Genomic DNA, 25,964 nt, shown 5'->3' with positions numbered 1-25,964 from the left:
AGTGAAAGGAGTCAAACACAAAGGCTGAAAATAGCATGAATCCATTTATACAGGGGTAAGTAAAAAATTTTGCTACAAGGATTTCAGTTCACACATACACAGGTACACACCAAGCGATTGTGGTTAAACATGTCTCTGTGATCAGTGGATGACTGCAGACAAGTTCTCGCAGTCATACACTCATTTTAGTCTTGTTGGGTATGCCTTCAAAAATGATCCAATCAAAACAGGGAGACTTCCAAAGGACTTTTCTGTTGTAGTTGAATTCAAGGCAGGTAGGTCAGCTCAGAAGGTTATGGAGAGTATTTTTGAAGATCCCCAAAGGATAACCCTTTTTTTTTTTTTTCTTTAAGTTTTTATTGTGGCTTCAGTGAAAGTTTACAGGGCAGATCATCAGTTTTACAATCAACAAATCATATACTTTGTTTCATCACAATGACTACAATCCTCTCCATATACCATCAGTTCACAGTATTTCTCTCTATTCACTTTAACTCTTTTTTTAAAAAACACTCAGGCATATATATTAATTAACACCATCAAAAGGCACATTCTGCAAGTCTGCCTCCTGGCCACTATGTATTAGGCACTCTTTTCCCATGAGTCTAGAGTCCTCAGCCACTCCCCCTCTCCATGTCCCCATCTCTGCCGCCATCTCTGGTGTCACTGCTTCTCTGGATAAGGTCCTGCATTCCACTTGTGCTCTTCTCCCTTGATGGTCCTAGGGTCCCTTGTTTCTGGATTGTAAGATTAACTGCTCCCCAATTTTGTTACAAAATTTCTACCTTTACAATTGTGACAGTTGCAATTAGTCATGATAACAATTACTCACTATTGAGTCATAAGAATTTTATTCCCATCTCTTTTAATCAGACCCATCTAGACAAGATGAAAACTATTCAGTGGGGACTCTTCCTTCCCTCACATACTCTTAAACTAAACTCCCTCTTGAAACCGTGTAAGCCAGTCACTTCATGCCTTTATCACCCCCTCATTTTAGGTAGCCAATGTCTAAGGTGCCCATCCCTATCTACCCTGTGTACAGAGGGGATAGCATTGATACTTGATGTGAAGACTCCTTTCCTCTCTATTGATATTTAGAGTTACTACCTCCATGAGTATAGGTCAGGTTCATCAAATTGTAGAAATTTACCCTTGTTTCCTTTATCAAAAATTGTTGTTGTTTTTTTAGTCGAGTTCTGATTCTCAAGCTATTGAGGTCAGATGGGTACTATCTGCAAGTTTGGATGTTCTTGTGCATCTCTCCTCACTTCATATCAGCTGGATACTTCATTCTCAGCTCCAGCCCTCTGTGGCTATATCCTTGTCCATGGGCTTAGGTGTCCCCAGGTCTCACCACACTGTGGACCAAGCAGCCCTTCCTCTTCTCTGTCTCATCTCCAGGTCAATGGGAGTCAATGGACCATGGTTGAACTCAGCCCATTTCTTCAGTGATGCTTTCCCCCCACTTCCACTCACCAGTAGACCAATGTGGTCACCAGCAAGCTTACATGCCTGCTCATGTGTTCCCTTTGAGTTTCAGTCTTAGAGGGGAGTTTGTCCTGAAAGAACTTGATTGCTTGCTTTGATGGCTTCCTGGCAAACAGCTTGCTTATTCTTGTAGTAGCCAGTCATACTGCCATTTTTGGTTTGGAGTTTTCTTCATGATCTTTCTTTGAAGATGTATCTTCTGTTACTCTAGCTGTTCCAGCCTGATCTGCTTGCCCTTTCTAGTGGGAATGTCATACCTCAGAAGATTCTGGATGGGACTCAGGATTCCACCTAAGGTCCTATACTCTGCAAAGGCTCCGCAAGAGGTCTTTTTCATTGGGCAAGTTCTAGAACCTCTTTTAGGTATTCCAGTCAGTTATAGGCTGAAGACACGTTTTCTATAATCATGTTTCCCAACATTCCTTTATATCCCATTCAAATGTCTATTTTACAATAGTAGGCAAGGGAAATCAATATTCGTAAGACAGTCAAGCATCTTCGTATTATTTCCCCTCTTCAAACTATGCCTAGATCCCTGTATCACAGAACCCTGTTGTTCCAAGGTTGAGCATGCATCACTATTTACCTCTAACCCACTTAGCCCATGCAAACCTGTCTCAGTGTTCCCCTATCTACCTTGTTCTTCAACCTCTTCCCTCTTCTTGTATTGCAACCCCCGACACCTGAACTATGATGTGTCTGCCCTTACCCTGTGCTCTACTGTTGCCTCCCTCCCCCTCCCCCTAAACTCCACATCCCAACCCCAATGTTGTGGTTACCTTATATTCCGTTAACTTTTCTCTCCATTTAAGACAGTTTATTATATCCTGTAATCTACCTGACCTTATTACCACCTGGATCTCTGTTTACCTTCTTTTACATTGTAATTGTTTTGATCATAGACTGACCTCTCAGATCCTCTGAATTTGTTCTTATAGTTTTATACTGTTCTCAACTCTTTTACATGTCAATTGAGTTCAGGGTGATGCTGCCATGTACGTCAATCTCTGGTTGTTTTCTGTTCTTGTTGGTTCTCAGTCCACAAAACTTCCTTTAGGATATTGTTCATCACAGGGTTGGCTTTGGCAAAATCCATTAGCTTCTGTTTATCCTGGGATGTTTTCATTACACTGTCATATTTGACTGACAGCTTTGTTGGATAGAGGATTCTTGGTTGGCAGTTTTTTTGTGTGTTTTTTTTCTCTCTCAGGGTTTTATATATGTCTTCCCCATTGCTTTCTTGCCTACATGGTTTCTGTTGAGAGATCTGGGCTTAATCTGATTTGCTTGCCTTTGTATGTTACACTTCTCTTTTCCCTAGCTGCTTTCAGGATTCTGTCCTTATCTTTGATTTTGGAGAGCTTGATTATTATTATATGTCTTGGTGATTTTCTTTTAGTTCTATCCTTCCTGGGGTTCATTGAGCTTCTTTAATGCTTATCTTTTTGCTTTTCAGGATATTAGGGAAATTTTCTTCCAGCAGCTCTTCAACTATCTCCTCTGTCGACTTGTGTGATTCTTCCTATTCTGGAATGCCAATAATTCTTAAGTTATTCCTCTTCATGTTGTCCAACATTGAATCTTAGACCTTCTTCTGATTTTCTTTATACTTTTTTCTGCTTCTTATTTTATCTTAGTAGTTGTTGTTGTTGCTAAGTGGCACCGAGTCAATTCTGACCCATAGTGACCCTGTATAGGGTTTCCAAGGAGCAACTGGTGAGCTTGAACTGCCAACCTTGCAATTCAAATGACTTTGCAGTCTGATACATTAACCCACAGCACCACACCAGTACTCTTAGTAGTATTGAGAGATTTATCTTCCAGCTCACTAGTTCTGGCTTCCATCTCTTCAGTTCTACTCCTTTGCCCTTTCAGTGTATTGTCCATTTCTGATATTCTATTGCTAATCATTTAGACCTCTTTCTGTAGGTTTTGAATTGTTTCCAGTGCTATATCTAGCTTATTTGATTGTTCCTGTAGCACTTTCCTGACTTCTTCCTTATTTTTTCTCAATTCCATTGTATAGTGTTTTGATGTATTTTGTAATCATTTTTCTGAATTCCTTCTCAGGTATTTCCAAAGCCTGCCCTCCTTCCAGTACAGAGTGTAGGTCTACCTCCAGTCATTTGCCTCAGTCACTTTATCTCGTTTCTGGACATGTGCTGATATGGTCATCTGTTTCTGTTTTGGGGGTATATTCAGGAGTTATCTGTGGCCTTAATACTTAGATGGGTGTGGTATTTTTTATGCTTTCTGATTGCCTCCAGGTAGATGTAATCAGGAGATGGGCTTCCCTTTTCACTCTGCTTCCTGAGAAATTTCAAGATGCCACTGTTGGTCGTTATGATATAACTCAGGATTTAATTTTTGGCCTGTTTCCTTTTCAGTCTGCCTGTCCTGCTCCACAACCCCTGTTAAGACCTTTTTACTAGTGATAAACAGTTCAGGGCCAGCTGTGGCTGTTTTACACTGCCGTTTGGTTTTAAGTGGAAACTGTCCCATTAAATTTTGAGGAGATCTGTGTGCATGCATAGTAGAACCCTCCGGGGGTGGGGATTGGACGTCCGCTCACTCAGGCACCCCCTCTTGTCACCAGAATGGAGGTGTGCAGACAGCGAGAGACAAGTGAACAGAAACAAACAAACAAAAAGAACGCGGTCACCTTTATCTCCATGGTTCTGTCAGGCATCATGGCTGCTGTGATCCTTCCCCCGCTTGGTCTTGCCCAAGATGGCTGCTCTGGGAGCAGTTGAGTGCCTTGGATTAGAAAGCACTAGATTTCTTGCTTCTGCTACAAATTCCACTGGATATAAACCTTCCAACTTTCTAAATATTCCTTTATATGTGGTTCAGAGTTCTGGGACTGTCCCCTGAGCCTGCTTGGTCCAGTTTTCTGTGTTGTTGCTGACAGAACTCCTCACTGCACTTCTACCCGATCCACCATCTTGTTTGTTCCCCAAAGGATAATCTTGTTAGATTTTCCTGAAAGACATAGAATGATCGTGAAAGCTTATTATAAAAAAGTTTTAGGAAAATTGAAAACTGCATTGGTGAGAAAAAGGCCAGGAAAATTGAGCTGAGGAATTCCCCCCCACCCCCCATCATGACATTGCACCTGCTCATTCTTCAAGGGGAATAAGGGATTGTTCTATCAGAATTTCGTTGGGAAACCTTACCCCATCCACCCTACACCTCTTGCTGATCTTGCTCCTTCAGAGTTCTTTTTGTCCCCCAAACACAGAAAATATTTCAAAGGAACACAATTTCTGTTCCTTGAGGATGTCCAAACTGCCTTTTTGATGAGGCATCAATGCAAGTGTACAGAATTCTTCAGGGACGGTTTTTGTACCTCCCTGACTTAAGTGCTCTTAAGTCAGTTCCAACTCATAGTGACCCTGCATAGGGTTTCTGAGGAGCAGCTGGTGCGTTTGCTGTTAGCAGTCCAGTGCTTGCCCTATAGCACCACACCAGGACTCCTGAGGAAGGATTAGAAAGATGGAAACACTGACTCCAGAAGTGTGTAGATTCAGAAGGAGGATATGTTGAGAACTAATATCCTTACACTCAACATTTTTGTTTAATAAAGGTTGTTTTAGCAATAATTTTTTATTTATCCTTGTATGTCATTCTAGTAACTACACAACTATAGGGGCAGAAAATAAGTCAGTGGTTCCAGAGGCTGGGGACTGGGATGACAGAGTGACAACAGTGTGCCAAGAGGGAAATTCTAGGGTAAGAGAATTGTTCCATAGTTTGGTGTCCATACAACTGTAAAGAAACCCTGGTGGCACCGTGGTTAAAATGCTTGTCTGCGAATCGACAGTTCAGCACTTTGAACCCACCAGTCACTCCACTGGAGAAAGATGTGGCAGTTGGCTCTCATGAAGATGGAAACCCTATGGGGACAGTTTTACTTTGTCTGATAGGGTCAGTTTAAGTTAGAATTGATTCAACAGTAACAGGTTTGGTTTTGATTTTTGTCTTATTGTTAAAACTTACCAAACTGTCCACAGTTATACATAAATATAAAATTGTTGTTGTTGTGGAGTCGGTTCCGACCCATAGCAACCATGTACAGGGTTTCCGAGGCTGTAAACCTTTACATGAGCAGAAAGCCTCATCAAATATAAAATTAACAGTATATAAATTATACTTCAATAAATGAAATTATATTTTGTTCATTTTGTTTTGTTTTTAAATGAGGGTATAAGTTTGAAATAGATCTGGGTTCAAAGTCCAGCTCTTCTTATTAGCTATATGTCCTGTGCAGTTGCTTAACCTCTCTGAGCAGAGTGCAGATTCCTCGTTTAGAGACGGGAGAGAGCAGAGCCTTCTGAATAGGGTATTGTTGCAAGGACTAAGTGGTATAATATATGTAAAGTACTTGGGGAACTTGACAAGGAGTAAGTGCTCAATAATGGAGCTCCCATACTAGCAGGACCACAGGCAGTTTCATTACTGAGGAATTAATCAGTTGTTGGAATGACAGAATTGTATAGACCAATCAATTGCTTGTGGCTGAAACCATCATTCTGATCAAAACAATGTTGAAATAGGGGCTCCAGGGAGAAGCGGCCTGAGCCATTTACAGGCGGTGCACTCAAGCCTACAATGCCGCTCCTCCCACAATTCATCTCATACTTAGACTCTTTATGGAGAGGGAGCGAGAGCTGGAGGTAAGTGATGTTGAACAGGACACTGAAGATTCCTGGGAGGCTGAGCACAGTCCCGGGCACAGAAATAGAGGGTGGATTTGAATTGAATCTTGCTTCCTTCTGAAATTTAAATATGCACACACAGTAAAACTCATCATGTATTTCTACCTTTATATGCATTTCTATTTACATCTAGAGTCCTGGTGCGGCACTGTGGGATAATGCACTGGACCACAAGGTTGATTTGAGCTGCAAGAATGACAGCTCAAACTCACTAGCCACTCCTCAAAAAGCCTATATAGGGTTGCTGTGAGTTGGAACCAGCTCAAAGGCACTTAACAATAGCAACACCAATGTTTACATCTCGAATTCTCTTTAGAAGTGAGGATAGTGGGACTTCGACTTGCTTACTTTAGGAGTGCCATTAGAAGAGACCAGTTCCTAGAAAAGGATATCATGTTTAGGTCAGCAAAAGGAAGGGAATCCCTCAGTGCGATGGGTTGACACAATAGCCGTAAGAATGCACTCAAATATACCAGGGATCGTGAAGATGCCCCATGATTGGGCATCATTTTATTCTATTATACATGAGGTCACTATGAGTCAGAACCAACTCAGTAGCCATCAACAATAACAACGTATTAAGTATTTTACATTAGATGGTTTCATTTAGTCTTCACAAGAGTCCTGTGAGGCAGACACTTTGAGTGACATTGGAACAGATGATGAAATATCGATTCCAAGAGGTTAAGGAACATTTCTAAGGCCACAATTAGTAAGGGGCAAAACATGGATTCAAACCATAGTAGTCCTGCTCCAGTAGGTCTTAGACTAGACCAACTAACTGAAGGATCTGGAAACCTAACTCAAAGACAAAAGGTCGGACTTCAGAGTGCATGGAGTTCTGTGCCTAGAGATGGCGTACCTGTGGGGATGGCGTACCTGTGGGGATGGCGCACCTGTGGGGATGGCGCACCTGTGGGGATGGCGCACCTGTGGGGATGGCGTACCTGTGGGGATGGCGTACCTGTGTGGATGGCGCACCTGTGGGGATGGCACACCTGTGGAGATGGTGTACCTGTGTGAATAACGTACTTGTGGGGATGGTGTTCCTTTCGAACCCCTCTCCTTCATTGAGAGCAGTCCTGGGAACTCCCACAGGGTTTTCAATCGCTGAATTTTCAGACATCAGTTGCCAGACCTTTCTTTTGAGACTTCTCTGAGTAGACTTGACCTTCCAACCTTTCAGTTAGCCGTTTAGCACATTAGCCATTTATACTCCCAGGGACTCCCCTGATGGTACAGTCTCTAGCTTACTGTAGGTAGCCAGGTGGCTTAGCAGTATCCTGAGCTGCCAGTGAACACCTCTCCTCCTGGCTTATTGTTACCTTGCTGGTTCTCCTCAAATAAGTCCCTGTTCCTTTCTGAGCATCTCTTTCCTCATCAATCAAATGAGTGAGCAGATCTTGGATGAGCCTTGGGTTCTGTTCCAGTTTGGAAGCTGTGATATGGTGTGTCACATTGCCTCTTTATATCTCAATTTCTTTACCCTGCACTGACTTCATTGGTTTGGAGGTGGTATCCCAGGGCTCTTGGCTCCCCTGCCTTCAAAGTCCAAAGACTGGGGCCAGGACTATAAAATCCTACCTCTCTCTGAGCAAACCTGTAGGAGTCAAATTAAATTTTTAAAAGTAAATAAATAAAAAAGCTCAGGTAAGTCATAAATCCTAAAAATAGATCATTAAACTTTTATAACCTCTAAAAATGTTGGAGTTGGATAAACCCCATTTTAAGTGTTACACTTGTCAACCTCAAAATGGCCAAAGCAATTCTATCACTTTCTTCTACATTAAAAATGCTTACATAATTTATTGATATGTATTTTTTTTTTTTTAAAGCAAAACAGCAAAATACCAAGTAAGGTCCATTTTTGCAAACCACATACTATAAGATACAGGAGTCTGGGAGAACCTCAAGAAGGATTTTGGTTTGAAGAGGATGAAATAAACATTTCAATTTAAGAAATCAAGAATCCACATGAAAATGCATGGGGGTGGCTGTGCCTTATTGTAGCAATGACGTAAAATGCCAGAAAAACACATAAAAAGAAATAGACCACTCTTCTCTCAGCAGATGCAATAGCTGAGTCAACTGTGTTCAATTAACAGACATGAGAATGTGGTGACTCTGTATGATAAGCACTGGACTACAAGGTTGGTGGGTCGAGCCTACCAACAGTTCCACTAATGAGAGCTCAGGCTAAAAATTTCCTGCAAAGATTTACAACCTCAGAAATCCTATACAGGGTCACAGTGAGTTGGAACCAACTTTACAACACTTAATAACAACAGCATTTATGTGGGTGGCACCATGGGTTACATGCTGAACTGCTAACCACAAGATCAGTAATTAAATTCACCAACTGCTCCACAGGAGAAAGCTGAGGCTTTCTGCTCCTGCAAAGATTTCCAGTCTCAGAAACCCTATACAGGGTGGCTATGAGTTGGAGGTGGGTTCCCAGTAAATAAGACGTGGTTCCTGCTCTCTAAGAATTTACTCAGCAATGAGTGAGGAAATCTACACACCCACCAAGGAAATACACAGAGAAAGTTGTATCAGATCCCAGAACTCAAAGTAGTGATTTGAGACCAAAGCAGACATGTTCTTCTTATGATAAATGTAACAAGCTCACCATGTTTCCTGAGCCCTTCCTGAAAGAACCCTGTAGATGTGGGTAGCTTCATCTTCCCGTGCCTTTGTCCCCTTTAACCTGTACATACTCTACAGTTCTTTAGCAATGCTAAGCACTTTCAGTGATGGTGGTAGTGGTTATGTGCCGTGGAGTCTGTTTCAACTCATAGCGACCCTGTACAGGGTTTCTGAGGCTGTAAATCTTTATGGGAGCAGAAACCTGAATCTTTTTCCTGTGGAACAGCTGGTAGTTTTGAACTGCTGACCTTGCGGTTCACAGCCCGATTCATAACCACTATGCTACCTAGATAGATGGATAGACGGATGGATGGATGGATGGATAGATGGATGGATGGATGGAAGGGTGGGTGGGTGGATGGATGGATGGATGGATGGATGGATGGAAGGGTGGGTGGGTGGATGGATGGATGGATGGATGGATGGATGGATGGATGGATGGATGGATGGAAGGGTGGGTGGGTGGATGGATGGATGGATGGATGGATGGATGGAAGGGTGGGTGGGTGGATGGATGGATGTATGGATAGATAGGTGGATGGATGGAAAGGTGGATGGCTAGATGGATGGATGAATGGATAGATAGATGCCATTGTACCAACTTCAACTCATGGCCAACAGAATGCAATGTTACCCGATCCTATATTATCCTCATGATTTTGAGCATGTTTGATTCCATCATTGCAAATATCACGTCTGTTCATCTCACCGAAGACCTGCCATGCTCTTGTTGATGCCCAAACATGATATCCATCTCTAGTGATTGATCCTGACATGTCCAAAGTAACTGAATTGGATCCATAAGATTTTCACTGACTAATTTTTGGAAGTAGATTATCAGACTTTTCTCCCTGTTGTAGTTTGCAAGTTCCACTAAAACCACCATGGGCAACCCTTTTGGTATTTGAAATACTGATGGCAACATTTTCAGCAACATCAAAGCCACCATGGTATGACAAACTGACAGATAGATAGTGATCTTTCAACTCTAGGCTCTCGCATATGCTGTTTCCTCTGCCTGGAACACTCTTCCCTGCCCACTTTTCCACCTGAATAACTCCTTAGGAAATTTGGATGTTACCTCCTCAGTGAGATCTTCCCTGATGACCCAGACCAGGTGAACCATGGCACTACACAGGTTCCATTTGGTGACATGCGCGCTCTTGTGTGTTTTCCTGGTGGGTGTCTGTCTCCCCCTGCACAGATCTTGTTTACTGCTTTACTTGAGAACCCAGCAGTTGTCTAGAACAGCCAATGCACAACCAGTAAACACCTGCTATTGTTAAATGTGTTGAGCTGGGCTTCCTCTGAGAATCAAGTCAGAGAACAATTGTACTTGTGCTTTGCGAGCCATAAAGCCCTGTGCACGTGGGCTGGGTTATCATCATTTCTCTCCTAGCTGAGACTGTGTTGTGTATGCCATGATCCACTGCTCTTGCACTTCTGCAAGGCACTGAACATTAATGTTGTCTGCGTGTTTTCTTGGCAAACAGAAAGCAATTTGCATCTGGGCCTTAAGATATTTGCATTTGGAGCTGCCCTGTTTATAATTCCAGTGTTTCATGCCCTCCACTTTGGAATCCAACCCTGAAGAGCCCTGGAGGGAGCTCTGGAGAAGCCAGTTATTAGCATGGAAGGCTCTGGAAACTGTTCTAGGGCAACGAAAGCAGGAGCTAACGGCAGGAGCAGCCTGGCCTGGCCCTGGGGAAAGTCCAGAAGGCCTCTCCATCTGGCCATCCATTTAGAAGCCTGACCTCTTTACAAGCAGCAAGCAGCTGAGCCCATTAAAATGCAAGATACCTGCTGGGCATCTGAGAAGGAATCAGCTAGTCAAAAATTAACCCTTTGGGGGAATTGCAGGCTCCATCTCCAGGTGACAGAGTGTGTACCTTAGTAAACACAAGCATCCCCTCCCAGACTCTTGCCTAAGGCTGCATGGCTCATCAGAAGTGGTCATTTCCCCTCTCTGAGCCTCAGTCTTCTCATTTGTAAATGTAGATGGTATTCTCCACTCCCATCTATTTTACCCTTGGGGAAAGTGAGTGAAAAAACTGGGTCTGAATGGGCTTTGTAAGCTGAGAAGCACTTCACAGGTCTAAGAGCTTGTCATTTCTGTTTCTAGCAAGTGTTCATGACTAGATATGAGCGGCCACAACTCCACTTCATAAACCCACCTGAGCCTCCCTCCTCATGGCCGCAGGCCATGGGCACGCCTCCAGGAGAACTCTTTGTGTACTTCAAAAGACAGAGTGTGGATCTACCTTGTAGAAAAATTCAGCTTTAGGATTTAATATGATTCCACAGGTGTTTGGTAAACAACTGCTATGTGGATATACAAAGAGGGGAACAGCCCTTGCCCTGGAGGGTCCAATGGTTCTGCCAGGAAAGTGACTCCAACCTACATAGGAGACCATACAGGTAGAAGGTGGAATGGAGATAGCAGTGAGCCATGAGTCAGGTGATCTGGTTTCCTACATTTTCCTTGCCAGAGTCTGGCTACCTGCCTTTAATTCTCTCTGGGTGTCAATATTTTTCTCCTCCATCCTGGTGTGGCTCTGGTGTAGGATCAGCACTGGACTGTGAACCACAAAGTCAGCAGTTAAAGCCCACCGGCTGCTCCTCAGAAACCCTATATAGAGTCACTATGAGTCAAAGCCACCTTGATGGCACTTGACAACAACAACAAAAATTTGTTGTTGTTAGCTGTGGTGGACTCAACTCCCAACTCACGGTGCCTCCATGCACAATGGAACAAGATGTGCCCAGTCCTGCACCATTCCCATGATCCATTGCAGATCAGACCGCTGTGATCCACAGCTTTCATTGGCTGATTTTCAGAAGTAGGTTGCCAGGCCTTTCTTCCTAATCCATCTTAGTCTGGAAGATCCATTGAAGCCTGTTTGGCATCATAGCAACACACAGGTCTCTGCAGTCAGATGGTTGGTGGCTGCACGTGAGATGCATTGGACAGGAATCGAACTCTTGGATAGAAGGCAATAATTCTACTAGACCACCAATGTCACCGCCATATCAGCCTCACTAAAAAATTGCCTCCAGGAGCTCGGGTAGTGTAGTGGTTACGAATTGGGCTGCTAACTTCAGGGTCAGCAGTTTGAAACTACCAACTCTTCCGTGGGAAAAAGATGAGGCTTTCTGCTCCTGTAAAGATTTACAGCTTTGGAAACCCTGTACAGGGTTTCCAAAACTCCACGGCCCATAACCACCACCACCACCAAAAATTGCCTCTAGGGGGAAAAAAAAGTCCTGGTTCATAGACCCAATTGGGCATCCCATGTTGGACTCTACATTTACGAGGCCAATCTAGAGGTCCTCCCCACTGGTCATGTGTTATGGAGATGTTAGTACCTGCTGACTCTTCATTAGCCACTCTGACTCTGCCTTTTCGGTCATGGACTGAGCCCAGGACACCCGGGGTTTTCATCTCTAAGTCACTTCTCATTTCAATATCCTTTAGCTTCTGGTTTTAAGGCCGAAAAGATGAGGCTTTCTGCTCCCATAAAGATTTACAGCCTCAGAAACCCTGTGCAGGGTCAGTATGAGTTGGAACTGACTCCACGGTACTTACCAACCAACAACAACAAGTGTATAGGGGTAGCGCTATAGGATAAGCACTGGACTGTGAAACACAAGGTTGGCAGTTCAAACTCACCAGTCACTCCTAGGAAACTCTACACAGGGTCGCTATGTGTTGGAGCCAATTTGATGACACTTAACAACAACAACAAAGAGTGTACACAGTAAAAGGAGTGATCATTCACAGGCAGGAAGATCAGGAAAGAGTCTGGAAATGAACAATTATTGAGCATTTACTGATTGCTGACTGCATGTCACATAGAGGTGCTCTTAGCAATCCTAAGAGAATATCATTAGCCGTTTTTGACAGAGAAAACGGAGATTCAGAGAGGTTAAGTAATTTTCCAAAGTCACACAGCTAGAAAGTTACAGTCAGGCATTGGCTCTCTCTGATAAGCCCTAGCAAAAGAGGCTTAGATAAATCTATTAAACTTCTCTTCCTATTATTGTCCTGGATCCACTCACTCTAGCCCTTCAATGCCAGCTGCTGACCTGAGACCTGTTTTCCGTTTTCTGCCAGAAACCCTTTAGAATTTTCCATTCTGTTTGGGTTCTTTTCTTGCTCCTTCTTGGGCTTAGTCAACCTGCCAGGTCCTGTCTCCTGGAACTTCGTATCCCCTGTTGGCCTGATCCAGCCACACTGGGCAGTGTCACACTAAGGATCATGGATAATGGGCGGGCACTGCTCTAGATGGTGAAGATACTGTGTAAACATAGCAAGGTGCTTGTCCTCAAGAAATTCATCCCAGGGGAAGGACAAACAGATAGAAGCAAGTAAACAAATACGTAACATGATCTCAGGGAGGTATGAGTGCTAGGGGTATGAGGTCTGGGAGGGAGATGATTAGTTTAGATATCTCAAGGAAGACCCTTAATGAGGAGGTGACTTTTGAGCAGAGACCCACATCCTAATGTGAATGAGTAGACTCTGTAAGGATCATGAGGCAGAGTATTTGGAGCAGAGGAACTAACAAGTGTCTAGGCCATCAGATCAGAACCACTTCAGTATGTTTTCAGAGCACAAATAAGACCACCATGGCTGTAGAGGAGTGAATGGGGAGTAGGAACTGGGTCAGAAGAGTAGTCAGATGTCAAATTATGTAGAACTTTGTAAATGATGAAAAGAAATTTTAATTTAGCTCTAAGGACAATGGGGAGCCTTACAAAAATTGCAACAGGGGAGGAAGATGGCATTACTTTCTGTCTTAGTTATTGAGTGCCTCTGGGCCACTCGAATTTCCAACCTTCCACTTAGCATAGTACAACCCAGGGAGTCCGTCTCCTCTTTATAGAGGGAGGAGAACAACAAATACTCAGATCACTGGGAGGATGAAGGCCTCCTATGCAGAAATGCTGCACACACTGGGAAGCCCTTTCCTCGTTAAAGCCTGTCTTCTCGTTTGGATCTGAAAACACATCAAAGCCTGCTTAGGATGTAGTGAGATGAGACACATTACCACATGGACCCATCCTCAACAGATTTGTCTCATTTAAAAAATGATCTCTTTGACAATCGGCACATACCGCTGCCACCTCATGAGCAGAGGGTTCCTGCCGTCGGCAAGAAGGCGAAGATGCCCATTTTCCAAAGCTTCTCCCTCCGTCTTGCTTGTGCATGCTCAAGGTTGTCCGGGGTCCCGAGCAATCAGAAATGATTTGTGTCAAAGAGTGCACTACAAGAATCATTTGTCATTTCGGGTTCGTGTTTGAATGTGAAGAATGATGCTGGGGAATGATCCGAAGGCAGGCAGGATGTGAACTGTTGTTATGATGAGTAACAAAACCGTTATGTTAACCTTCTCGGGAGTGGATCTCTGGGGTTCAATTTTGTCTATGTGTAGCAAGGGCAGAAATTTAAAGTCCCCACCGTGGGATGGATTGGGGAAGTATGAATAATGAGAAGACCTTATAGGTGTATGGTTATCTTTGCTCCTAGCAGCACAAAGCAGTATAGAATGATGTTTGGAGTTCATACTTTGACCAAGAGGAACACTGAGGTCCAGCATTTTGTGAGCCGCTCGTGGTCACAATGTTAGCTTTACCACTGAGTTGATAATGCGCTTGCTTTACAAAAGCTGACATGCAGAGTTAGAGCCTGACCTAGAAATTTCAAGTCACAAGATCTAGTTTCAGTTTAGTCTGGAACCGGCTGCATGACTCCAAGCTGGACACTTTCTTCATACTTCCTTTTGTCTCTTGGAAAAAAGATGTTGGTGATTCCCCAGGTCACCTACATGCCAGACATCGTGCAATCCTATGCAGTTTATGGGAATCTTGGTGGCACAATTGCTAAGTACTCAGTGGCTAACTGGTAGCTCTGGTAGCATAGTGGTTACGAATCGGGCTGCGAACCTTAAGGTCAGCAGTTCAAAACTACCAGCCGCTCCGCGGGAGAAAGATGAGGCTTTCTGCTCCCGTAAAGATTTACAGCCTCGGAAACCCTGTACAGGGTGGCTATGGACCGGAACCGACTCGACGGCACATAACAACAACAGTTGCTAACTGAGAGGTTGGCAGTTCAAACCCACCCAATGGCTTTGTGATGGAAAGATGTGACAATCTGTTCCCATAGAGATCTCAGCCTAGGAAATCCTATGGGACAGCTCTACTCTATCTCGCAGGGTCGTTATGAGTCGAAAGTAACTCCACAACACCTAACAACAACAACAACAAATGCAGTTTATAAGACAAGTAGTGGAAAACGAGAGAACTGAAATCCAGAGATCTTTGAGAAGCTTCTCAGGGTGAATCTTTTGAGATTAGTAGATTTTGTTTAAGGGGCCCTCATGGCACAGTGGTTAAGTGCTTAGCTATTAACCATAAGGTTGACAGTTTGAACCCAGCAGCTGCTCTGTGGGAGAAAGATGTGGCCGTCTGCTTCGGTAACGATGTATAGCCCTGGAAACTCTGTGGGGCGGGGCGGCTTTGGTCCACAGGGTCCTGGGAGTTGGACTTGACTCAACAGCAGTGCGTTTTTGTTTTATTTTTTTAAGATTGTGTTTAAATGGCAGAAAAGAGAGCAGGGCACTTCCAGCAGGGAGGACAGCATGGCCCAAGGCTAGGCAGCAGGGAAGGAAGGGCACAGTCGGAGTCCTGGGGACTTGGTTGTGGCTTTTTTTATAGGATGTAGTGGGATTGACAGAGGAAGAGCATTTGGAAAGGCAAATTGTAATCAGATCATGAAGAGCTTTAAATGACAAGTTCAAGGCATATCTCTAAGCCAGTGGTTCTTAAATGGGGAGGATTTTGCCTTGCAGGGGACATTTGGCAATGTCTTCAGAGTTTATTTTTTGTCACAACCTGAGGGGAAGGAGTCCTGGTGATGTAGAGGGTTAGACATTGGGCTGCTAACCACAAGGTCAGTGGATCAAACCCCAAAACTGTTCCACAGGAAAAAGATGAGGTTGTCTGATGCTGTAAAGATTTCCAGTCTCAGAAATCCTAAAGGGCAGTTCTGCTCTGGCCTGTTGGGTTGCTGCTGTGAGTGGGAATTAACTTGCTAGCATTGGGTTTGTTTTTTGTGTTTGGGAGGATATTTGTTTCAACTTGGGAGGAGAGTCACTACTGATAGGTTGTTGTACTAACAGTTGCCCAACAACAAAGAATCGCCCAAGTTGTCTCTAGTGCCGACACTGAGCCTACTGACCCCCAGAGGGTGCATCGTGGTGGGTGGGAGGCCAGACTGGAAGCAGTGGACTGCTACCATCACCCCTAATGATGGTTAGGGGCTAAGGGAAGACAGGGAAGAGGGACCCAAATCAATGCCATAGAGATAACACATTGAGAGAAGACTTTCATCCCATCTCGAGGACTAACACCTTCAGGCTTCCAGCACCTTTTCATAACATTCCTTTCCTAGTCACTTGCTCTGTTATCCCAAGAGCCAGAGGGTGAGGGGACATTAAGGTCTGGATTTCACCTCCAAGATCCTCCACTGGCCCATCCATAAAAGTCTCTTTTGATCAGACCTGGTTCTAGGTGGAGCGGGAACGTATTCCCAGCACTCCCTGCCATTTAAAGTTTTTAATTATATGTGTCATCCTTCATTCACTATCAGTTTCATGATCTGTGAGTGGGAACCAGAAGGGTTGTAGTCTTTGTTAACTTCCAGAGTCCAGCACAGTGCTATATATGTAGTTGTTGTTGTTGTTAAGTACCGTCAAGTCGATTCTGACCCATAGCAACCCTGTATAGGGTTTCCAAGGAAGCTGGTGAGCTTAAACCGACCTTGCAATTCAAACGGTTTTGTAGTCTGACGCATTAACCCACAGCGCTACACCAGGACTCCATACACGTACGTAGTAGTAGATACTGGGAAATCTCTGCTGCATGAATGAATGAGTGTCCTTTGAGTTCATGTATTAGGCTGTGGGCCTCCCAACTTGATGACTTTGCCCTCCCCTGCCCTCCCCAGCCCAGGGCTGGAAGATAGTCTGGGTGTTAGCTATGACTACTTTCAATGCACCCCACCAAAGGATACAACCTCCCCTTACCAGAAGCAAGTAAAGCAGAGAGGAGACTTAATGTTAGCATATGGACATCCTGTAGGAGCCTCCAAGCCCTTGCATGCGTACCCATCTCAGGATTCCTTTCATAGTGATACCTGTCACCTCCCAGGTGGCCTTGCTCTCTAGAGGAAAGCTGGGTCTGAAGCTGAGGGGAAGACAAAGGACTGATCACACTGTGCAATGGTTCCTGTTAGATGAGCTATCCAGGAAATGCTTCACAGCTTGCTGGTAGAGATTTGGGAGAGGTGATGAGAAGAATACGCTGGGTTGGGGAAAAGAAGGGAGGGAGGAAAGAAGGCCCCTGCTCCAATGGCAGGTTGGGGTGGTGTGTGGACCCCCATGTATAAGAGACATTTTCCCTGGTCTTGGAGCACACACCAACCCCCAGGCTCAAGGAATCAGTCCAACCTAATTCTCAGAGACCTACGCAGCCATCTGGCCCTAATCCCCAGATGGCAAGAGCCACATGTTCCCACAAAATCAGGCATCCCTCAAAGGCAGGAACAATGAGGACCCTAGTGTCCTGACCTCTAACACTCAAACAGGGCCTCGGTCAGCTCCAGGTGTGGGGTCAGTACAGATAAAGATAGCTCAGATCTGGTGTGCCCCGCTCACTACCCAGTGCCCAACCTTATATACCCAAACCCAAAAAGCCCAGCACTGATAGGAGTCAATTCTCACTCATAGCTACCTGAGGAGACACAGCAGAATTGCTCCCTAGGGTTTCCAAGGCTGTAAAGCTTTAAGGAGCTCTGGAAGCATTGTGGTTACGAATCGGGCTGTGAACCGCACAAGGTCAGCAGTTCGAAACTACCAGCTGTTCCATGGGAGAAAGATGAGGCGTTCTGCTCCCGTAAAGATTTACAGCCTCGGAAACCCTGTACAGCCAACTCTACGGCGTACAGCCACCACCACCAAAGCTTTATGGGAGCAGACAACTTCATTGTTCTCCTGCTATACACCCCAGGACTACCTAAAACCAAGCAGCACCTTCTCAAGGGAACCGGTCCTCCAGGTTGCCCTGTAACTCCAGCCCAAGGCCATTTTGGAAGATTTGACTTAAAGGGCCAGGTGGCCACCCTTTCTAGACAGTCCACAGTTCAAATGCTGTCAAGTTCTGGCTGTGTGATTTCAGGCTAAATTATTTAACTTATTTAAGCCTCTATTTTTCCATACATAAATATGGAATGCCTAATTCAAGAAGTTCTTGTCTAATTAAATAAAATGAATGAGAACAATGCTAGCTTCATTTTTATACACTCATCACAGAGTTGGCATTGCTGTCAGCTGCAACCAAGTTGGCCCCATTCACTGTGACCTCATGCACAACTGAACAAAACCCTCCACCATCCCCATATCAGTTGCGGATCCAACCATCACTGTCCACAGAGCTTTTACCGGCTGAGTTTTGGAACTAGATTGCCAGGCCTTTCTTCCTAGTCTCTCTTAGTCTGGAATCACCACAGAAACCTGTTAAGCCACATAGCAACATTCAAACCTCCATTGATAAAGGGGTAGAAGCTGTGCTCAGGGTGAATCAAATCCAGGTGTCCCACATGGAAGCCAAGAATTCTACCCCTGAACCACTGGTGACTCCTAACATAGAATAAAAAGCAAAAACATCAACAACAAACCCACTGCTGTTGAGTCGATTCTGACTCATAGCAATCCTATGCCCATAAGAATGGAACGCTGTACAATATAATTGCTCACCTTTCGGTAAGCAGCAGAAATTCTAATCACTGTGCCACCAGGGCATCTAAATACAGAACAATTACTGTGGTTATGTGCTGACGAGTCAGTTCCGGCTCATATCAACCCTGACCATGGTTCCCAAGGAGCTGCTGGTGGGTTTGAAGCTCCAACCTTTCTGTTAGCAGTTAAGTGTTTATCCTACAATGCCACACCAAAATTCCAAATACAGAATGTTGTTATTGTGGTTAAGTGTTGTCAAATCGGTTCCTACTCATAATTTCTGTGGAGCAGCTGGTGAGTTTGAACCACCGACCTTAGGCTCCAGTACTTAGCCCACAGTGCCACACCAGGACTCCAGATACAGAATAAAGACTCAAAGGACATCTGTGGAATCTGAAAGCATCTATTAACCCAAAGCATCAACTGTCAGCAAAGCTATGAGAAGTACTCCCCATCTGCCTGCTAGGTTGGTTCTGGTGTTATGGGGGAGCTGACCTATTTCTGGTCCTTAGTGAGGACCCCAAGAATGTGGTAGCTCTGTAAAATAAGCACCAGACAGCCAACCACAAAGTCACCAGTTCAAGCCCACCAGCTACTCATCAGGAGAAAGATGAGACATTCTGCTCCCATAAAGATCTACATCCTTGGAAATCCAATACAGGGTCCCTATGAGTCAGAACTGAACTCCATGACAAAGAACAGCAGGAGCAGGAAGGATCGTGAGCCATTTCTCTAGGGTCTCCTCCCATCCCTATCTCCCCTGGCCTTAGCAGCAACAGCAATCTTTATGAGAAAATGGCCCAGGAGCCCTCACACGTCCACCAGAGCCCCTGCCCCACAAGAAGGTGACCTGTGCTCTTGCCTGGGTTAGCGCCAATTAAGTGGTTTCGTTAAAAGATTTGGCATTGTCTGTGGTCAGCGTCCGGGTGACCCAGGAATTAGGAGGGCACCAAAGCCATCTGCCAAGCCTCCCCATCGCTAGCCGTGGGGTCTGACAGCAGAAGGCGACTGGCCGTCAAGGGCATGAAGGAAGTCCAGACGCAGCCCCAACACTGATCTCGTTTTTCCTTGATGCTCGCAGTCTAATTAGGTCAGCAAAGCACTTAGTTGTGTGCATTGAAATTGATCCAGCTCTCAGAAAATCCTGTGAAAAAGTTTGTTACTTGCTTTCTATCCATGGACACTAAAAGGAGTCCTTTCCTCCTCCAGACAGTTGGATTCTTCCTCAAGAACCAAGAAAAAGTACATCTAGGAATTCAAAACTCTGGCACACAGGCCTCCCCAGACTATTTCACCGGCCATATAAATACGTCCTGGACCTACTGTGTACTCAGCACTGGGCTGGACCCAGGGAGAGGCGCCTATTAAGATCTAGCTGTTGTTAATGTGCCATCAAGTCAGTACCAATTCATAGTGACTCTATGTACAGCAGAACGAAACACTGCCTGGTCCTGGGCCAACCTCACAATTGTTACCACGCTTGAGCCCATTGATGCTTCCACTTTGCCAATTCATCTCTCCGGGGGTCTTCCTCTTTTTCCCTATCACTCCACCTTACCGAACATGATATCCTTCTCCAACGATTGGTCCTTTCTGACAACATATCCCAAAGTATGAGAGACTAAGTTTGGCCATCCTGGCCTCCAAGGAGCACTCTGGCTGCACTTCTTCCAACACAGATCTGTTGATTCTTTTGGCAGCCCATGGCACTTTCAATATTCTCCTCCAATACCATAACTCAAAAGCATCAATTCTTCTGCGGTCTTCCTTATTCACATATCCAGCTTTCACATGTGTATGAGGTTATTGAAAATACCATGGCTTGGGTCATGCTTAGTCCTCAAGCCGACATCTTTGCTCTTCAACACTTTAAAAAGGTCTTGTGCACCAGATTTGCCTAATGCAATATGTCATTTGATTTCTTGACTGCTGCTTTCATGAGTGTTGATAGTTGATCCAAGAAACAGAAGTCATTGACCACGTCAATCTTTTCTCCATTGATAAGAATGTTGTTTATTGGTCCAGTGGTGAGGATTTTTGTTTTCATCTGTCAGTTTGTCGTACTATGGTGGCTTGTGAGTTGCTGTGATTCTGAAAGCTAGGCCACCGGTATTTTAAATACCAGTAGGGTCACTCTCCACATGTGACCCCAAGACAGGGACCCAATGCCAGGATTAGTCTCCTGGGTGATATCAGCCCCTCGTTCCCTGGATTCCCCCACAGGTTCCTGATTCGCTTGACCTTCTTCAGGGATCCTCATAGCAGATTTGAATTCCCTTTGCAGCTCACCAGCTTACACCAGAGTCTTCAGTTAGAAGGAGAGCCGACTGGGCCTGGCTCTGAAGTGTCCTCTCATTCCATCATCGATATGTGCCAGGTCTGCTGCCCCCGGGTCTGTGAGCCAGCAGACCTTGCTTTCCTGGAACTTAATGCTCCAGCACAAGAAATGGCCAGGGCTGAGCCAAGTACACAGTGACACTCAGGGTTGCTCACTGTCTTAGTCATTTGTATTTCCCACTTCAGTCTTATGTTTTGGATGTAACACTGCTGCCGTGACTAGAAGGAGAAGCCCAAAGGAATTAGTGGTCATTGACAAGTTAATGTGCGCTGGACACTGTGTTAAGAACTTTACAGAAATGAGGCCACCTCTTCCCTCACTTGTACCCAGATGGTGAAAATTGTTTGCATTTAACTTTGACTCTACAGGTCGGTGGTTCGAACCCACTTTAGAGGTGCTGCAGAAAAAGACCTGGAAATCTGTTTTCATAAAAAATCAGAGCCAAGAAAACCCCTTGGAACAATTTTACTCTGTTATACACGGGGTTACCATGATTTGAAACTGAATCGATGGTGACAGGTTTGGTTTGAGGTCCTTTTCTTAATAACCTTACCACATAGTATCATTATTCCTATTTTACAAATAGCAAAACTGAGTCTCAGGGAAGGTATGGGGGTTGCCTTGATGCTGAAGTCAAAATAGAAGTTACAACAATCTGACGTCTAAACCACTGCTCCTCAAACTTTAATGTACCTAGGAATCCCTAGAGTCTTGCAGATCCTACTGCGCAGGTCTAGGGCAAGGCCCATGACTCTGCATTCCTAACAACTTCCCAGATGATGCCGGTGATGATGGAGTATGCTCTCAGAAGAAACTGACTGTTCACCATCCTCAGGACAAGTGCTTTTCCGCTTTAAGTGTGGCAAAAATCACCTGGGAAGCCTTTAACATATATGTGTGTTTGGGTCTTCTCCCTGAAAGATTCTGGTTCCACTGGACTGGGATGGGACTTGATGCCACAATCAATGCCCACGGAAGCAGTAGCCAAGAAATCAAACGACATACTCCATTGGGAATTCTGCTGCAAATGACCTTTTTTACATGTTAAAAAGCAAAGATGTCACTTACGCCTGACTAGAACCTTGGTACTTTGGTATTTTCAATAACCTCACATGCATGTGGAAATTGGACCATGAATAAAGAGGCCCCCAAAAAGAATTGATGCCTTTGAATTCTAGTGAATTCTAATATAATAGTGAATATATTATAAACGGATAGAAGAATGAACACATCGGTCTTGGAAGAAGGATAGCCAGAATGCGCCTTAGAGAAGAGGGCAAGGCTTCATCTCAAGGACTTTGGGCACGTAATCATGACGTCCCTGGAAAAGGTCATCTTACTTAGAAAAGTGGAAGGTCCGTGACAAAAGAGGAAGACCCTCAGTGAGATGGATTGACACACTGGCAGCAACACTGAGCTCAAACAGCAATGATTGTGAGAATGGCACAGGATTGGGCAGTATTTCATTCTGTTATACGTAAGTCAATGCCACCAGCTGCAGCAACAGAGTCTAAAAGGTCTCCAGATCATCTAATGGACAGCCAGACTGTTACACATTTTACTGTCTCCTTTAAACTAATCTTAATAATTCAGTCCAATCCTGATATGCCCCTATTTTTTCACTCACATGTAGGTAGCCCCCAGTCAATGCAGTGTCCTTGTAGACCCTGAATAGTTTGGTCAGGCTCCGATGTAATTATCCATCCTTTCCTCCTGATGAGTATCCACCCCTCCTGCTTCGTTCCCAGGTTGCAGAACCTCCCATGCAGACCTGCTGATCTCCCACCCCATCTGATAGTTTAAGCCCATTGATTCGCAGCCTACTTCTGGCCTCATTCCCGGAGAAGCAGGTGAGAGGAAGACACTTCCCCACAGTTATCGATTCCCAAAGAACTCACAAGGTGGCAATTTCTTCCTTAATTAAGACCCTCAAGACGAGCCACTAGTATCCAACCAATGAATCAACCCTCTAGAGTTGCAAGGGAAAGAAACAAGGAAAGCAGTGGTTCAAAAATGGGTTCAAATAGTTTCAAGGCCTGTAACTCAGCCAGATGTGGATGGCAGCGAGTTCTCAGAGCCCAAGAGAGAGAAGCACAGCTGACTTCATCTTTTTTTTTTTTTTTCCTTTCTTTTTTCCTCCTATTTTGAGCTGGATGTAGAATGTCACATTCAAAAAGCAATCTTTATCCAAGCATTCTGCTCCACCCCCAGACATTCCTCATCACTATTCACCATTATCTGTCATTGGAAACAAAAGATATAATAGGAGTTTCCAATTCAGGCTTTTCCTTCCTTCTATTCTCTGGGGAAATTATATTGAACATCTTTTTTATTGATTTATGTATAAGTATCGAAAACGAATTGGTTAAGGGTTTGTGCAGATGCCCTCTGGCCCACTGGCAGCCCCTCCTGGGAGAGACTCTGACTGGAGAGAGGTTTAAGTGGATTGGCCTTTCTTTGCCCAGAGGAAGTCCAGATGGTGACCACAGACTTGTTCCAGATTTGAAAGGCAAGTGGCATAGTGAGTCATGAGCTGCTCCCTGCCCTCCCCGCCCCCCATCTGAAGGGTCACCATAGGAAACGACGAACACGTTGGTGCTAGCAGATCTGGATTCAAATCACCCCTCTGTCATTTCCTAGTGTAGTGTGATATGAACTGTGCTGTGCTACTTTGGGCATGTTGCTTAACTGTTCTGTGCGTCAATGTTATGTATCATCTGAGGAGTGCGTTTAGTTTCACCTCCTTCTGGGAAGTGTTGTGGGCATTCCAGGAAATGAGTACCTGGCACACAGGTAGGACCTTCTTCGCTCTCTTCCTGAAGAAAGTGCCCTCCGGTACCCAGGCTTTCAATGGCTGATTTTTTAGAAATAGATTAGTAAGTCTCTATTCCGACATGCTCTTGAGTGGATTTGAACCTCCAGAGTTTCATTTAGTAGCTGAGAGCATTAACCATTTGTACCAGTAAGTTCAAGGCTCCTGAAAGTGTGTTTGGAGATCACTAGATGGAATATGTGGACCAGTGGGAAGCAGAGGCCTGGAGAGGGATAGTGATCACCCATGCCACTCAGTGAGGTCACCCAGAACTAAGTTTCCTTTCCCTCACCATGGAACCTCCCTCTGCTTTGACTGACAAGTTCATTGCATTTTATGCAAATGTCCCTAAAGTGAGTATGCAAATGCAATTCTGGTAAACCTGCTCCCCACCCCCACCCCCAGCTTGATTTTAGTTTTCTGTAAACTGAGACACTTAGCACTGTCCCTGAAGTCCAGGTATAGTGTTGTAGGGATAAGCCCCAAACTGTTAACTGCAATGTCAGCAGTTCAAACCCACCAGCCACTCCTCAGAAATCCTATACAGTGTCACTGAGTCAGTTCTGACTCACTGGCACTTAACAACACCACTGTTCCTGAGTCGTGCAAATGCTTAAATGCTCAACAGCTTGTGTGTGGAAAGGTTTGCAGTTCAAATTCTCCTAGAAGTGCCTTGAACGACAGACCTAGAGATCTGCTTCCAAAAACTCACAGCCTTGGGAGCACAACACAGCACTTCCACTCTGCACACACGATGTCTCCATGAGTCAGAATCAATTCAATGGAAAGTAACTGGAAATCCTCTTCCAACTTGATCTTTCTCACCCACTGGAAGTCTTTTCCACCCACTGGAGGCAACCTCCTCTGCTGCTCGGGCTGTCAGCGCTGGACCTATTGGACTTCTAGCTTGGTAACTACCCAGTCCTAATTAAGCACTCAGCTCCTATTCATATTTACCCAGAGGTGCCTTGGAAGAATGACCTGGCAATCTACTTCCGAAATGCAGTCCATTGAAAAGGCTATGGAGCACAACTCTACTGTGACACACAGGGGGTTCACCATGAACTCGAATCAACTTCATGACAACTGGGGGTTGTGATAGCTGGAAATTGTTCCAGAATCAGCTTTTGGTTAGAGTCAACTTGCTTCTGGCTACTTTTCCTCCTCCTCCTCCTCCTTCTTTTTCTTCAACTTTTTATTGTGAATTGGGTGAGGGTTTACAGGTTTACAGACAAGATCATCAGTTTCACATTCAATAAATCATTTACTTGGTTTCATCTCAATGATTACAATCCCTTCCCTGCACCAATAGTTAGCTTACTTCCTCCTTGTGGCTCCCCATTTACATCTTCTAGTTCACAAATTAACAAAACAAACATTATAGATTCATTTAAATGTACAAAGGGAACATTCTGCCAGCCAGCCTCCTGCCCCCAGGCACACAGCCTTTCTCAGTCCATGGGCCTCAAGCCCACAGCTGCTCTGTCTCTCCAGGCCACCACGTCTGCTGTCACTGTTTTTCTAGGTTAGGGATCTCACACTCCACCCATGTTCTTCCTTCTTGGTGATCCTGGGATCATCTCTTCCTGAAATGAAAGATTAACTACTCACTCCTTTTACTTACATGTTGTTTTTTAATGTTTGTATTGTGAATTAGAGTGAAAGTTTATACAGCAGATCATCAGTTTTACATTCAACAAATCATACACTTTGTTTCATTACAATGATTATAATCCCCTCCGTGTACCATCAGTAACAGTATTTCTCTCTGTTCACTTTAGCATTTTTTTTTTTTTTTACACTCTTGCATATATAATAATTTACACCACCAATGGGCACATTCTGCAAGGCTGCCTCCTGGCTGCCAGCTCTTACTCTTTCTCTTCCCATGAATCTAGAGTCCTCAGCTGCTCCCTCTCTCCACGTCCCCATCTCTACCTCCATGTTTGGTGCTTCTCTGAATAAGGTCTTGCATTCCGCTTGTGCTCTTCTCCCTTGATGGTCCTAGGGTCTTCTGTTTTTGTACTGTAAGATAAACCACTCCCCCTTTTTTTTGCCAGTTACTTATCTTTTACATTTACAATTGTGGCAATCACAGTTAATCCTGCTAACAATTACTCACAATTGAATCATAAAATCCTATAACTCATCTCCATCCCTTT

The sequence above is a fragment of the Chrysochloris asiatica genome, unplaced genomic scaffold (genome assembly GCF_000296735.1).
Source record: "Chrysochloris asiatica unplaced genomic scaffold, ChrAsi1.0 scaffold00007, whole genome shotgun sequence".
Taxonomy (NCBI): domain Eukaryota; kingdom Metazoa; phylum Chordata; class Mammalia; order Afrosoricida; family Chrysochloridae; genus Chrysochloris; species Chrysochloris asiatica.
This window is presented reverse-complemented; position numbering follows the sequence as displayed.